The sequence below is a fragment of the Typopeltis vanoorti genome, chromosome 12 (genome assembly GCF_054136105.1).
Source record: "Typopeltis vanoorti isolate ZY-2024b chromosome 12, IOZ_Tvanoo_1.0, whole genome shotgun sequence".
Classification (NCBI taxonomy): Eukaryota; Metazoa; Arthropoda; class Arachnida; order Uropygi; family Thelyphonidae; genus Typopeltis; species Typopeltis vanoorti.
Window position 1 is genome coordinate 104,506,814 of NC_143560.1, and position 13,365 is coordinate 104,520,178.

Below are 13,365 nucleotides of genomic sequence, written 5' to 3' on the forward strand. Positions count from 1 at the left end.
ACCTTTCCAAACTCTGATTCTAAACATCTGAGTTACGCTCTGAGTTACGTTGATTTGATTGCATGGTGAAATCAGCTAAAATTAGGCCAGTGTAATACTGTTAAGTTTATCATGTTGCCTATCTCAGTGTTCGATACACTAAATTTAATAATTCTGTGTAATAGGTTTACAATGTCTTCTTTTCACTGGAAGTAACAATGGGTAACAACTAAATTCTAAGGAATTTAGCCACTTCCTAGGGATTTTTAATAAAAAAACTCCCAAAATCATGGAGCCATCAAAGAAAAAACAGAAGTGGTATTCTTAAGCATTTAAAGATGATTGGTTAAAATCTCCTGAATTAAAAGATTGGCTGCAGCAAGACACCAGTTACTGTAAGTGTTGTAATATTACATTTAAAAACGCAAACGAATCTGCGCTAATAAAGCATAAAGATTCAGCCAAACATAAAAGTAATTATCAGTCTGCTAAGTCGACAGCTGTTATTACTCAGTTTCTTAATAAGAAAGCGTCAACAGAGGATAAACAATTAGCTAGGAGTGAGTTAATAATTGCTAGCTTCTTTTCCGAGCATAACGTCCCATTTTCTCATGTTGATCATTTTGTAATGATGTGTAAACGCGCATTTCCGGATAGCCAAATTGCTGGAAAGTTGGCAATGAAGAAAACTAAACTTTCTTATGTTATTCAGGATGGAATATCATTCCATGAAAAGTCTCAACTTACCGAAATATGCAAGAATCAAACATTTTCAATTATAATAGATGAGAGCACAGATATCTCCGTCACTCAAATCTTGGCTGTTGTTGTACGGTATTTTGATATGGCCTGAAGAAGATGTAGCTGATGCATTACTAGACATAGTATGTGTAGAGAACGGAAGTGCTAAAAGTCTTTACAGTGCTATCAAAACTCTTCTGCTGGATCATGGCATTCCCCTTAGCAATATCATTGGGTTTGGTAGTGATAACTGTTCCTCCATGATGGGCGTTAACACTGGATTTCAGAAACTGTTGAAAGATGACGTCCCATCTGTTTTTGCGTTTGTCATTCATTTGCTCTATGCGCTAGTCATGCAGTCAGTGTTTTACCCTCATACTTAGAAGCTTTTCTAAAGGATTTAACCTCCTACTTCTCCCGCAGTGCTAAGCGGCAAAGAGATTTTGTACTCATTCAAGAAGCTGCTGATATAGCTACACATAAAATTCCCAAACTTGCTCAAACCAGGTGGCTGTCGAGGGAAAAAGTGGTATCAACTATTTTAGAACAGTATGGTGCATTAGTTCTATACTTTCAAAATGAATCAAGGACAGATAAAATTGACAATGCCAAAAAAATTTATGATACACTTACTGACCTTGGAACCAGACTAATGCTTTTTTCCTTCAGTATATTTTTGAAAAAGTAAATACACTTAATATAGATTTTCAATCAGAGCATTTCAGGTTACACCAACTATTCCTAAATGTATCAACAGAATATCTCAATTTACTTAGTTGCTTCATTAAAGATGAGATTTTAAGAACAGCTAAATCATCAGAAATTGATCCACGAAACCAAAACAACTATAAAAATGTCAATGATATTTACTTCGGAGGTAGAGCAATGCGCACTTAATTAGAAATCCTTTCGAAGATAACTCTATTTTGTTGAGATTTAAAAATGATTGTTTAAAGCAGTGGTTCTCAAAGGGTGCGCCCTAGAAGATTTCCGGGTGCGCCCTGTGGTATTCCAGAGAAATATGTGTCCAGATATAAAAATAAATATAGTTACTCTATTATACTTTTTCATTACGGATATACCGCTCTTTTTGTCAACACATCATTATTATGTTAATTAACAGCGGTTTTTCTTGCAAAGAGAACAAGAATATGGTTTATTCTTGTTGTGCATATGACTTATTTTAAAAGTGTTCGAAGTGGATGTCATGTGCATATCACTTATTTTCAGATAAATACACCCAAATAAAATGGATAGATTTCTCAAAAAGAAGCGTGATATTGAAGAATCAGATTCTGGAAGTGAGCAAAAGTTAAGTGCAAGTAAAAAAGCAAAATCGCGGCCTACTCGCAAATATGATGAAAGTTATTTAAGCTTTGGTTTCACTTGGACCGGAAGTGAAGATCATCCTTTGCCGCTATGTTTAGTATGTGGATGTAAAATGGCAAATGAATCATTGCTTCCTAGTAAATTGAGTAAACATTTTAAAACTATACACTCTAATTTACAAGATAAATCTGTGAGATTTTTCAAGAGATCGTCTGAACAGCAAACAAAAGCGGCAAATTCTTTTAAAAGTATAATGACTGTTTCTAATAAAGCTCAAATCGCTTCTTATCAAGTCTCAGAACTGATAGCAAAAAATATGAAAGATCATTCTTTAGGTGAGTCACTTATTTTGCCTGCATGCAAAAAGATGGTCATGACAATGCTAGGAAATGAAGCAGCAATGAAAATAAGCAAAATTCTTCTGTCCAACGATACCGTTCACAGGCGTATTAGAGAAATGTCTTCTGATATCGAGAAAAATGTATGCAGTAATAAATTTCAGTATTCAAATTTTTCATTGCAAGTTGATGAGTCAACAGATATTACCAACAAGGCGCAACTCTTAGCATTCGTCCGTTTTATCAATGAAGATCAAATAGTAAATCAGTTTCTTTTTTACAAAGAATTAAGTGTGTCTACAAACGGTGAGGACGTTTTTAACATCCTCATATCTTGATAAATGGCAGTTTACATGGAAGTCGTGTGTAGGCATTTGTACAGATGCGGTCCCCTTCCGTGGTAGACTGTGTTAAGGGCCTTACATCTTTTGTAAAAAAACAAAATGAGAATGTTATTGTAACTCACTGCTTTCTTCATAGGGAGGCCTTGATGGAAAAAACATTGGGAGAAAAATTAAGAGAAGTTTTAGATCAAGTTTTTCAGATGGTTAACTTTATTAAAACAAGACCTGTCAAATCGCGTTTATTATTATTATTATTATTATTATTATTATTATTATTATTATTATTATTATTATTATTATTATTATAATTATTATTATTACGGGCAACTCCAGGGAGTCCTTAGATTGATCGAGGGAGGCCCAAAATCATATTCATCACAACTATTCGACATTCATACAGTATCTATCATACCTCTCCTTAAACTCATTCACTGTCACAGCATCCACCACAGACTCTGGCAGCCCATTCCACTCATTCACCACTCTAAAAGTAAAGAACCTCTAACACCCTTACTAACCACACTTTTGCCCAGTTTCCATGGATGTCCCCTAGACCTCCCACAACCAGCCCTGTTCTCAAAAATATCTTCTGAAATAATTTTATAGAAACCCTTCAGTAATTTGAATGTCGAAATCATATCTCCCCTCCTCCGCCTATCAACCAATTTTTGCAATCCACAAATCCTCAACCTGTTCTCATAAGGTTCATTCCACAGACCTGCTATCATCTTGGTCACTCGCCTCTGGATCCACTCAACCTCCTCCCCATCAAGAAGAAACCTAGGTGACCAAATCTGGGCACAGTAGTCGAGATGGGGTCTTATCAAGGCTCGATACAGAGGAACAAAAACCTGCTTGTCTCTGCTTGTCAACGTATTCTTCAGCAACCAAGTGATTTGATGAGCTGATTTGGCCATTTTTGCAACGTGCCCACAAAATTTCAACTTCTTATCCACCAACACTCCTAAATCTCGTGCCTCATCAATTTCCTGGAGTACAGTTCCGCCAATGTAGTAATCTGCTGCTAATCTTTTCACCCCAAAATGTATAACATTTTGCCATATTAAATTTGCCATATACATTTTGCCACATTAAATTGACATCCATTCTCCTAAGACCAGACCTCCAATCTATGCAAATCATCTTGCAAAATTTTGACATCATCTGCATTCGCTATTGCCCTACCCAACTTTGCATCATCCGCAAACAAATGAACCGTTCCTCTCAGATCCTTTCCTATATCATTAATGAACAAATTAAACAGCAGTGGTCCAAGAACAGATCCTTGTGGCACACCACTAGTCACAGGCCGTCTTGTGGACTCTACTCCTGAATAAACCACTCTCTGATATCTCTCCGTCAACCACCCTCCTATCCATCTCACCAACCCTATATCCATCCCCATATGCTGCAATTTACTGATTAGAATTCCATGTGGTATCCTGTCAAGGGCCTTAGCAAGGTTCAGTAGAATCACTGTAAACCCTGTAATCACTGTAACTTGCATGCCTGAGCAAGTTACTAAGGCATGACCTACCCTTCACAAAACCATGCTGTCCCCGATACAGTATCCCATTTTCTTCTATCCAATCTTGTATTTTCCTCTTGACTATTTTCTCCAAGACCTTGATAATGATTCCTGTTATGCTGATTGGCCGGTAATTTTCAACAGCAGCCTTGGAACCACCTTTATGCAGCGGAACTATTTTCCCCTCTTTCCACCCCCTTGGGACTGACCCAGATCCGAGGCTCAAATTAAACAAAATGGTCAAGTGTAATGACAATTCTTTAGCCGCTTCACGTACGACACGAGTTGGTATACCATCCAATCCCACAGATGTATTGACATTGAGATTCTGTAATAGACTAGTTACCTCTACTTTATTCATCACAATTCCAGTATAAGCTGTTGGTTCTTCCATTCCTGCAATGTCACCACCTGGATGATATACTCTTACAAAGTGCTCGCTCAGTAATTCCGCTATATCGACTGATTCGGTTACCTCCCTACCCTCAGCATTTTTTAAAATCATTCTGCATGAGTAATTTTCCTTTTACTTGTAACATATTGAAAAAAACTGTTTGGGATTCTCTTTAGCCTGCATGGCCAATTTTCTTTCGTAATCCGCCTTTTCTTTTCTTACCACCCTTGTTACCATCCTAGCCTGAGCTTTATACTGTTCCTGCGCCTGCTGGTCACCTTTCTCCTTAAATTCCCTCCACAATTGTTTATTTTTTTGCAGCTCAAGCTTAATAGTGTTATTCTTCCATTTAACCCCTACTTGATTTATTATTCGGACTCTTGGTATACAGTCAACCATTGCTTCCTGCAAACACTTCTTAACCACCTCCCATGCACTATCAACATCCAGCCCTTGCAGTTTTACATGCCATGGCACTGGGCCAAGCACACTCCTACGCTTGTCATACTTACCAGCCCTGTAATTCTACATATACCCTGTCTTAATTGGAAATTCCACTCCTTTAGCCACCTCCCAAGTTATGACCTTATGGTCACTCTCACCAATTGGTGGCAACATGGTCATGTTCGTTACAGCCACATTCTCAATTGCAATTACTAGGTCAAGCACTCTCTTCCCCCTGGTATTTTCCACTACATGCTGTCGCAGATAGTTGTCCCTTAATAACCGCATGAAATCCAATTCCTTCTTCCCATAATGACCTCTCCTCTTTCCAGTCAATGTTACCATAATTGAAATCACCCATAATAATTATCCTCCTTCCACTCATTTCTTCTATTTGCCTATGCATACTATCCCCACCATCTATTCCATCACCTGGTCTACAGCAGCACCCGATTGTATATTTTGTTCTGCTAGATTCTATCTCACACCAAACAGCCTCAAATGTGCTCTTTTCTCTATCCTGCAGTTCAACTTCTATACTCCTTGGCTGCAGCTCATCAGCTATCATCAACAACATTCCTCCCCCCTTTTTATTCTCCCTGTCACTCCTGAACACGCTATACCCGTCGCATTCAATCCCACTAGCTTTATTATCTTCTGTCAGCTATATTTCACTAATACCAAAAGGCCAAAAACTCTTCCTTCTTGTTCCTAATACGCCTGGCATTAGTGTACATGAATCGCAGAAGCCCATTTGTCCCATCCCTACTTTGATGCCTTATACTAACTATCCCATTCTGATTTGTTGTCCTTCGTACTCGCTCGGGCATATTATACTCATTCATACACTCAACTGGCTCCCTAAATCTGCATATTTACCCCCCCCCCTTAATAAATCTAGTTTCCCTGAGTCTGTACATCCACTTCCACATCATTCATCAACACTTTTTCAAGTCTCCGTACACCAACTCCATTCAAATGTAACCCATCCATCTTATATAAATCCTTTCGCCCATCGAACTCACTCCACACATCCACAAATTCCACACCACTCTCCATGCATAACCCACGCATAAAGTCATTGGCAATTATGGCCCTCCTTCTAAACACTTCACTGTCATACCGCGGTAAAATACTCACCATCCTAACTCTCTCACTCTTCTCTTTTGCTACTTCAAGTAATTCCCTCGCATCCTCTAACATTTCCATTTTGTCTTCTTTCAAATTATTTGTTCCTGCCACGATTATCATCTCTTTCACCCTCTGTTTTTGCACTCGAATAGATTCGCTGACGTCCTTTATGTTCGCACCCGGCTGGTACGATTTCGTCAAACTCTCAACTATCACACCTCTTAATAGCGAATCCCCATACAGCACTCGCTCCTTCATTTTATTGACGTTTACGAACCTTCTATTATTTTTCGTAATAGACTTTCGCCGTTTATTAGTCGGTACGTTCAGCACACATTTTTCCATGCGCTCCAGTTGCCTTTTTGCTCTGTGTATCGCTCCGCTCAATTTTGCGATTTCATTACTCGCATTTATCTCACCATTTTCATTATCAATCAAATCATCCATTCGTTCTGTATTTCTACCTTCATTTACACTTTCAACGACGCTCTCATACCGATCTGGCACTACCTCGCAATTCCCTATCACACCTCCATTTTTTCAATTCTGACTATCGTTAACGATATCACTCTCGCCACCCGAAACACGCTTGAGATCCTCATTCTCCTTACACTTTCTGCACATATTAACTCCACTATCACCCTCTAACCAGACTCCCACCGCTCTTTGCAAAGCATACATCTCACAGACAGCACATTGCATAAACTCGTTTACATCAAAACTCTTAAACAAACATGGCGACCTGGCAGCCATTTTTTTTTATCGGTGCCATATGTTCGCTATCTTATCTTCAAAATAATAATTAAAATAACACAGAAAACACACAAAAAATCGCACAGACACACCAAGAAACAAAAAGCAAACAATACTACGTAAAAATCTAATAAAATTGCCAACGATAACACAAAATACTACTAATCTTTTCAGGAGCTCTCGACAAGCCGACGATCATATCAGTGCGACACCTAGCGTCGAATTCGAAAAGCTTTGTATCGATATGGATTCACAACACAGACGGCTGCTTTTACACACTGAGGTGAGGTGGCTGTCAAGAGGGAAAGTACTTACCCGTGTACACGAGCTACGACAAGAACTTCTTGCGTTTTTTGAAGAGATGAAACAATTACATTTTTGTAACCTCCTTCGGTGCGAATTTTGGATTGCCAGTTACAATATTTGGCCGATATATTTCAGCAGCTCAACATTTTGAATACTAGCATCCAAGGGAAAGAAGAAAATATTTGTAAAAAACATTGGTAAGTAACACTTGCATAAATGAAACACTTCCAATAATAGTTAACATTTAACAAGTTTAGAAGAAATTGAGTTCTTATTTTCCATCACTTAACACTGAACAATACGATTGGATTAGAAATCCATTTATGGAAACTTCAAGTGATTTTGGATTAACATTAACAGAAGAAGAAGAACTGGCAGCTATATCCACTGATCGTGGATTGATGATTAAACATAAGGAATTGTCTCTTGAAGCCTTTTGGATTTCTATAAAAGAAGAATATGTGTCAATATCTAAAAAAGCTTTGAACATTTTACTACAATTTTCAACATCATATTTATATGAATTAGGATTTTCTACCCTCACCACAATTAAGTGTAAAAAGTGAGGAACTCTTCAATGTATTGACGAGGAAATGAGAGTTTGCCTTTCAAATATATGCCCAAACATTGAAGCAATCGCTAGGACACATCAGGCTCATGTTTCTCAAAAACACAAGAATGAATAAACTTAAGGTATGTTTCATTTTCTTTTTTTTTTATCGCATTATTTTTTTCAGTAATATTTGACTTAATTATTATAACATATTTCTCAGAAATTTGTATATTGCGCCTACAATTATTCGTAGGATTTTAAATGCGCCCCGACTTCAAAAAGTTTGAGAACCACTGGTTTAAAGGTTCTTGTGGAACTTAGTTCGCAAATAAAGAAAAGATTTGTCTTCTAAGAAGACAGCATTGTTGCAAAATTACGAATCTCGGACCCAAAAGTTGCTAGTGACCCTAGCCAGTCACTCTACCATTATTCCTCTTGTTGCTCGATTCCCCTCACTTGTTGATGACATTAGGTTAAATCAAATAGATGATGAGTGGAGAAGTTATCGTCTCGTAGCAAAGCAGTGCTTAGCGAGACAAAATGCAACGTGTACTTCTTGGGAGTCATCGAAAACATTAATCAAGGAGTTTGAAAGTCACACAGCTCATAATAGATATAAAAACCGACTTAATACCGCAAAGCAAATGTGATCAATTATCAGAAGATTGGCGAAGAAGAAGAGGGAGGAAATGTCAGTTAAAGTAAGATAAGCATGTATTCTTCGTATAATATAAACTTATATTTTTTTTTTAAATAAAAGTATACTTTGTTACAGGAAAAGAGAAAGAGAGGATTAATAAAAAAACGAGTAAAGTCATTTTTCTGGTCATTTAGTAGGTAACTATTTAAATGTCAATTTTTTGTATTTTATATTATGTTTTTAATTTATGTATGATGTTTTAATTAAACCATGCAGAATTATAAATTAATAAAGGCATATTTAAGTGCATAGTTTGAGTTTTTTGCATATTTAAGAGCATATTTCGGATATTTTAAATGTTTTTAGTGTATACTTGGACGCATCTTTTGCACTTTTTTACGACCTAAAAATCCGAGTCCTAGTTTCTACTACCTGGGGAATTTTTGAGGTCTAATCCGGGAATTTCGAAAAATGTGAATGGCAGCCCTGGTCATGTCACTTAAGCCGTCGTGTGGATGAGCATTGGTCATAATTGAAAAGCGTCCTAAGGCGGGCCGATATTGTATTGTATTCTTATTGTAATACGGTCACCTCCATGGAGTACAATGACTCAACAGTAGAGATCCAAGATATACATGATCCTAACATGTGCCTGTGCTCTCTGATTTTTATTTATTTATCAATTTTTATGTAACGCCCACCCACCAACACAAGAACAGTAAGTAAAGCTAATATAGAGCAGTGATCCATAACGCAAGAACTGCTTTTCATGGTAATGAATTACTGCGATCCTTTTCAAGCAAATCGTGAGCAAAATACAAGCAAGCAAACAAACAACAAAAAATGAGAAACGAGATAAGAGAAAGATTGCTTAAGGATAATATAATTTCGGGCAAAGAAACTATTCAATAAAGAATGCTCAAAATATAAAATAAAGTAAGTGGCACCCTTTCCTTGAATTTCGAAAACATTATTTATTGCAAGAAATGCTCGCATTTTTTGATATTTGGAAGCAGTAGTAAGCAATATTGTTATATAAATACGTGCTGATCCACCAAATGTTTTCAATACTGCAAAACATGTATTTTGCATTTTGCAATACATAAATCTATAGATTTATGTTCACCTGAGTCCTATAGAACAATGTTTCCCAACGTGGGTCCTTGGGTTGACAATATCTTATCATTAGAACAGTTCTTTTCCTCCTTTATGTTAGTTTTGTTGTTATTAGTGATAGGATTATTATTATTATTATTTTTTGCATACAACTAATAGAGCTTTTGACAACTGAAGTATCGTGAAGATGGAATAATATACAAATTTTAATCTCACATCTTTAGAAATCGCTATTATTCGAATCTTTCCCTTTGCCGCTAGACATAGATGCTTCACAATAGATCTGCAGCATGATCGAAATTTGATAATGAGTTCCCGATACCAGAGGGGGATTGGGAAGCATTGTAGTACATCAGCAAAAATTCTTTCTTGTAGCTTAAGATTAAAAAATAAGTGCCTAGGATGCTAATTAATATATCCACTGAAATATCCTGTAGTCCTAGCTGGCATCCTTTATAGTTTTCTTAGACGAATTTGTACGTTTGATTTTCATGATGGACACACGTTTGGCAATTTGTTAAGTTGGAGCTTTTTATTAGTCGTTCTTGGAGTTGCTGCTGTTTTGGGAGTGACCCTAAACTATTACGATAAACATTCTCAAAGAACCAAAAAATGTGTATACAACACTGTACGTACTTAAAAAAACACTATTTTTTTTCTTTCGTTTGCATTTGTATATGCCATTCGTACAAGAAGTTCAACTACAAGAAAAATAAAAGACTGAAGTACTGAAGAATACGAGTCCCATGAGTTGCCATCTTAATGTTTGTGACGTTTAGGTGTTTTATATTAGCGAGGCAGTTAGGATAGAGACAATGCAAAATAACAGCAGATTCCAAGTAATTCCATGTCATTTTGACTGCAGTAAAAACAGTAATCAACAGCTTGTGTACTGCAGTTTTTATTTAAGCATTTTATTACGAATTCAGTTTACGATAAACATGAAAAGCTTGATCTGTCCTTTAATTATTAAAAATATGCGAAATGACTATGAATAAAAACATTCATAAAAACCATGAAAACTTCCCCATATGTTGTATGCATTTTATCAACTAATTTTTTATTTCTTACATTCGCCGCTGTCGCCAATATTACTATCACGAGCTATGCATGGGTATATCAGTGGCTGTCATCAGCGAAATGCAATAAGGTCAAGAGAAAAGGGACACATTGCTTTTCTTTATAATAAAAGTATCGCATCACTTATTTTGTATTGCTAAAATACAAGAGATTGAAACGACTGGGCATTTTATTAGTTTCCAAGTTTCCATTGATAACCATTTGTTTTTGTTTTTTCTTTCACCATATCCTAAAACATGTTCTGCTGTATCATAAAGGGCTTTTTTTTATCTTTTTTCATTTATCCTCTATATCATCATTCCTTATACCCTCTCCTCCGTCAAAAGTACATATTTTCCCTTAACTTTTACACTCATTCAGATTTCAGCATTTTGTAATTTAGCAATATCAAACTTCCGTCTATTAGACGTTTTCTTGTGATGATTTTTTCGAATATATAACTGCACAGATCCCATTAATAGGTGATGATCTGATTCAATATCAGCACTTCTTTTATTTCGGACATCTAAAAATAACATTTTCCTGAACCTTTAGATGATGGCAATATAGTCTTTTGATTTTGTGTTTTGCCATCTTCGACACCCAGGCTACTTTATGTATTCTCGTATGCTGGAAGATTGTGCCACCTCTTACGAAGTTACATTTTCATACAATTCCATCAACCTTTACATTTCTATCTTTCAAACCATGATTACTAATTACATTCTCCAACTCCTCATCATTTGTATCATCTTTAGTGTTGAAGTCATCCATGAGAAGTGTGCTCCCATTACCATTATGTCATCATCAAGATCTTATAAAGTAAACTGTAAAACATTTCTTTTTCTTCAAAGGATGCATTCTCAGTTGAAGAACAGCACTGAACAATTCTTAGCTTTCCAAATTTAGTTTTAAGATTTACTGTTGTTCTGAAATTAGTTCCCATCCAATCATTGCTTGACCAAATGTTTTGCTCATGAGGTTTCCAACTCCATATTGATGTATATCAGTTTTATTAGGCATCCCTGAATAAATAAGCATTACCGTTAAAATTTTTCTACCAATACCATTCCATTTTACTCCACTAATGCCCAGTAATTCAATTTTATATTTTCCCCACTCCTTTCTTAGTTGTGCTAGTTTTCTTGTTTGAGAGAGTGTTTTAACATTCCACTGGCTAATTCGTTTCCTAATTTTCCAAACTGTAGGCGATGCCAAGTAGTCTCCGATAGAACGTTTACAATGATGGTAATATTAAACGTCTTTATCATCACATTTTTCCTATCCAAAATTCAATTACGAACCATCTTAAACTACGTCCTATGCAATGATAATAGCTTGCCAAGGATTATGTTCATTTGCTCATAGATGTATGTTGCAGTCAATGCTGTAATTTTTGCTTTGGAACATTTTTAGGTTCAGAAGTGGTTGATGAAATATTTATTTTCTTTATAATTCACTTTTTATTGACAAAACTATTCGAAATGATAATAACGATTCTCTCCATCCTGCGTGATGGACATTATTTACCATCACTGTTGTATTGTTTCTGTTGAGCTATTTTAATGGGGGAGAAAAAATCATTTCCATTGCACATATGCAAAAACGGTTTAGTTTCAGTTGCTGTAATAAGTAATGGTGTCGCTATAAGAGAATACGTTACGAAGATCATCTTTTTAAAATTGATTGTAACCGTTTCCATACTTATTGATTTATATCTTTGTAGACAAAAGGTAGTAAAGATTCACTAAAGTTTCACTAAAATCCGTGAAGTTGGAGTATTTTTATGCTTATGAAAGGAGGGACAAAAAGAATGTAGAAATCATTTTTATGTGACTTCCATCCATTGAAGCTTCTAAACCTACAGTACATTAGTACTAGGGGCGAGCTAAGATACTGTTCTGTATTTCTTTAACTTTATTATATATTTATTTATTTATTTTCCACCTAATCCGAGAACCCTTCTCTAGAGATCTTGTTAAGTGGAGCACGCAACAGATACCGCTCGGCCAACCAAGCTAGCAATATTTTGTACAAATCAGATCATAGTCCTACCTAAAAAAAAAAAAGAAAGAAAGAAAGAGAGTGTGGACTAGGTTTGATTCTATGAAATATATTTCGATTCACATGCAGGATGCACAGAGTAATCATTAATTTCTTTTTCCGAGACCTGTGTGTGTGTGTGTGTGTGTGTGTGTGTGTGTGTGTGTGTGTGTGTGTGTGTGTGTGTGTGTGTGTGTGTGTGTGTGTGTGTGTGTGTGTGTGTGTGTGTGTGTGTGTGTGTGTGTGTGTGTGTGTGTGTGTGTGTGTGTGTGTGTGTGTGTGTGTGTGTGTGTGTGTGTGTGTGTGAGAGAGAGAGAGAGAGAGAGAGAAAATACGAAACTCCAAGAATTGAAGGGTTCCATCCGATTGGCAAAGAACGAGTAGGTCTAAGAAGGAAATTTATCTGCTATTTTTATTTTTTGTTGTTGTTGATGTTGTTTATAAACTCTGGACAAAAGAGTTTATAAAGTTTATCTGTCAACATGAGAAAAGTCATGTTTACATATTCCTTGCTCCTGTATTTTCTATCACACTCACTCTCTCTTGCTTTTATCATTTCGGAAAACCTGCTGCTTGAGTTTTTACAGCATAAAAGGAAAGTGGAGAAAGCAGAAATTCGTCGAGTGACGAGTGAAGCCATGAGAGCAGGGTAATTAATTAATCGGAT

At 36.3% G+C, this 13,365-nt stretch overlaps 1 pseudogene; it reads right to left on the reverse strand.

Annotated features, from left to right (window-relative positions):
• LOC150101094 (ribonuclease H2 subunit B-like) overlaps positions 1-12,357 on the reverse strand; it is a 31,024-nt pseudogene extending 18,667 nt beyond the window's left edge.
• Positions 12,358-13,365: the final 1,008 nt, after the last annotated feature.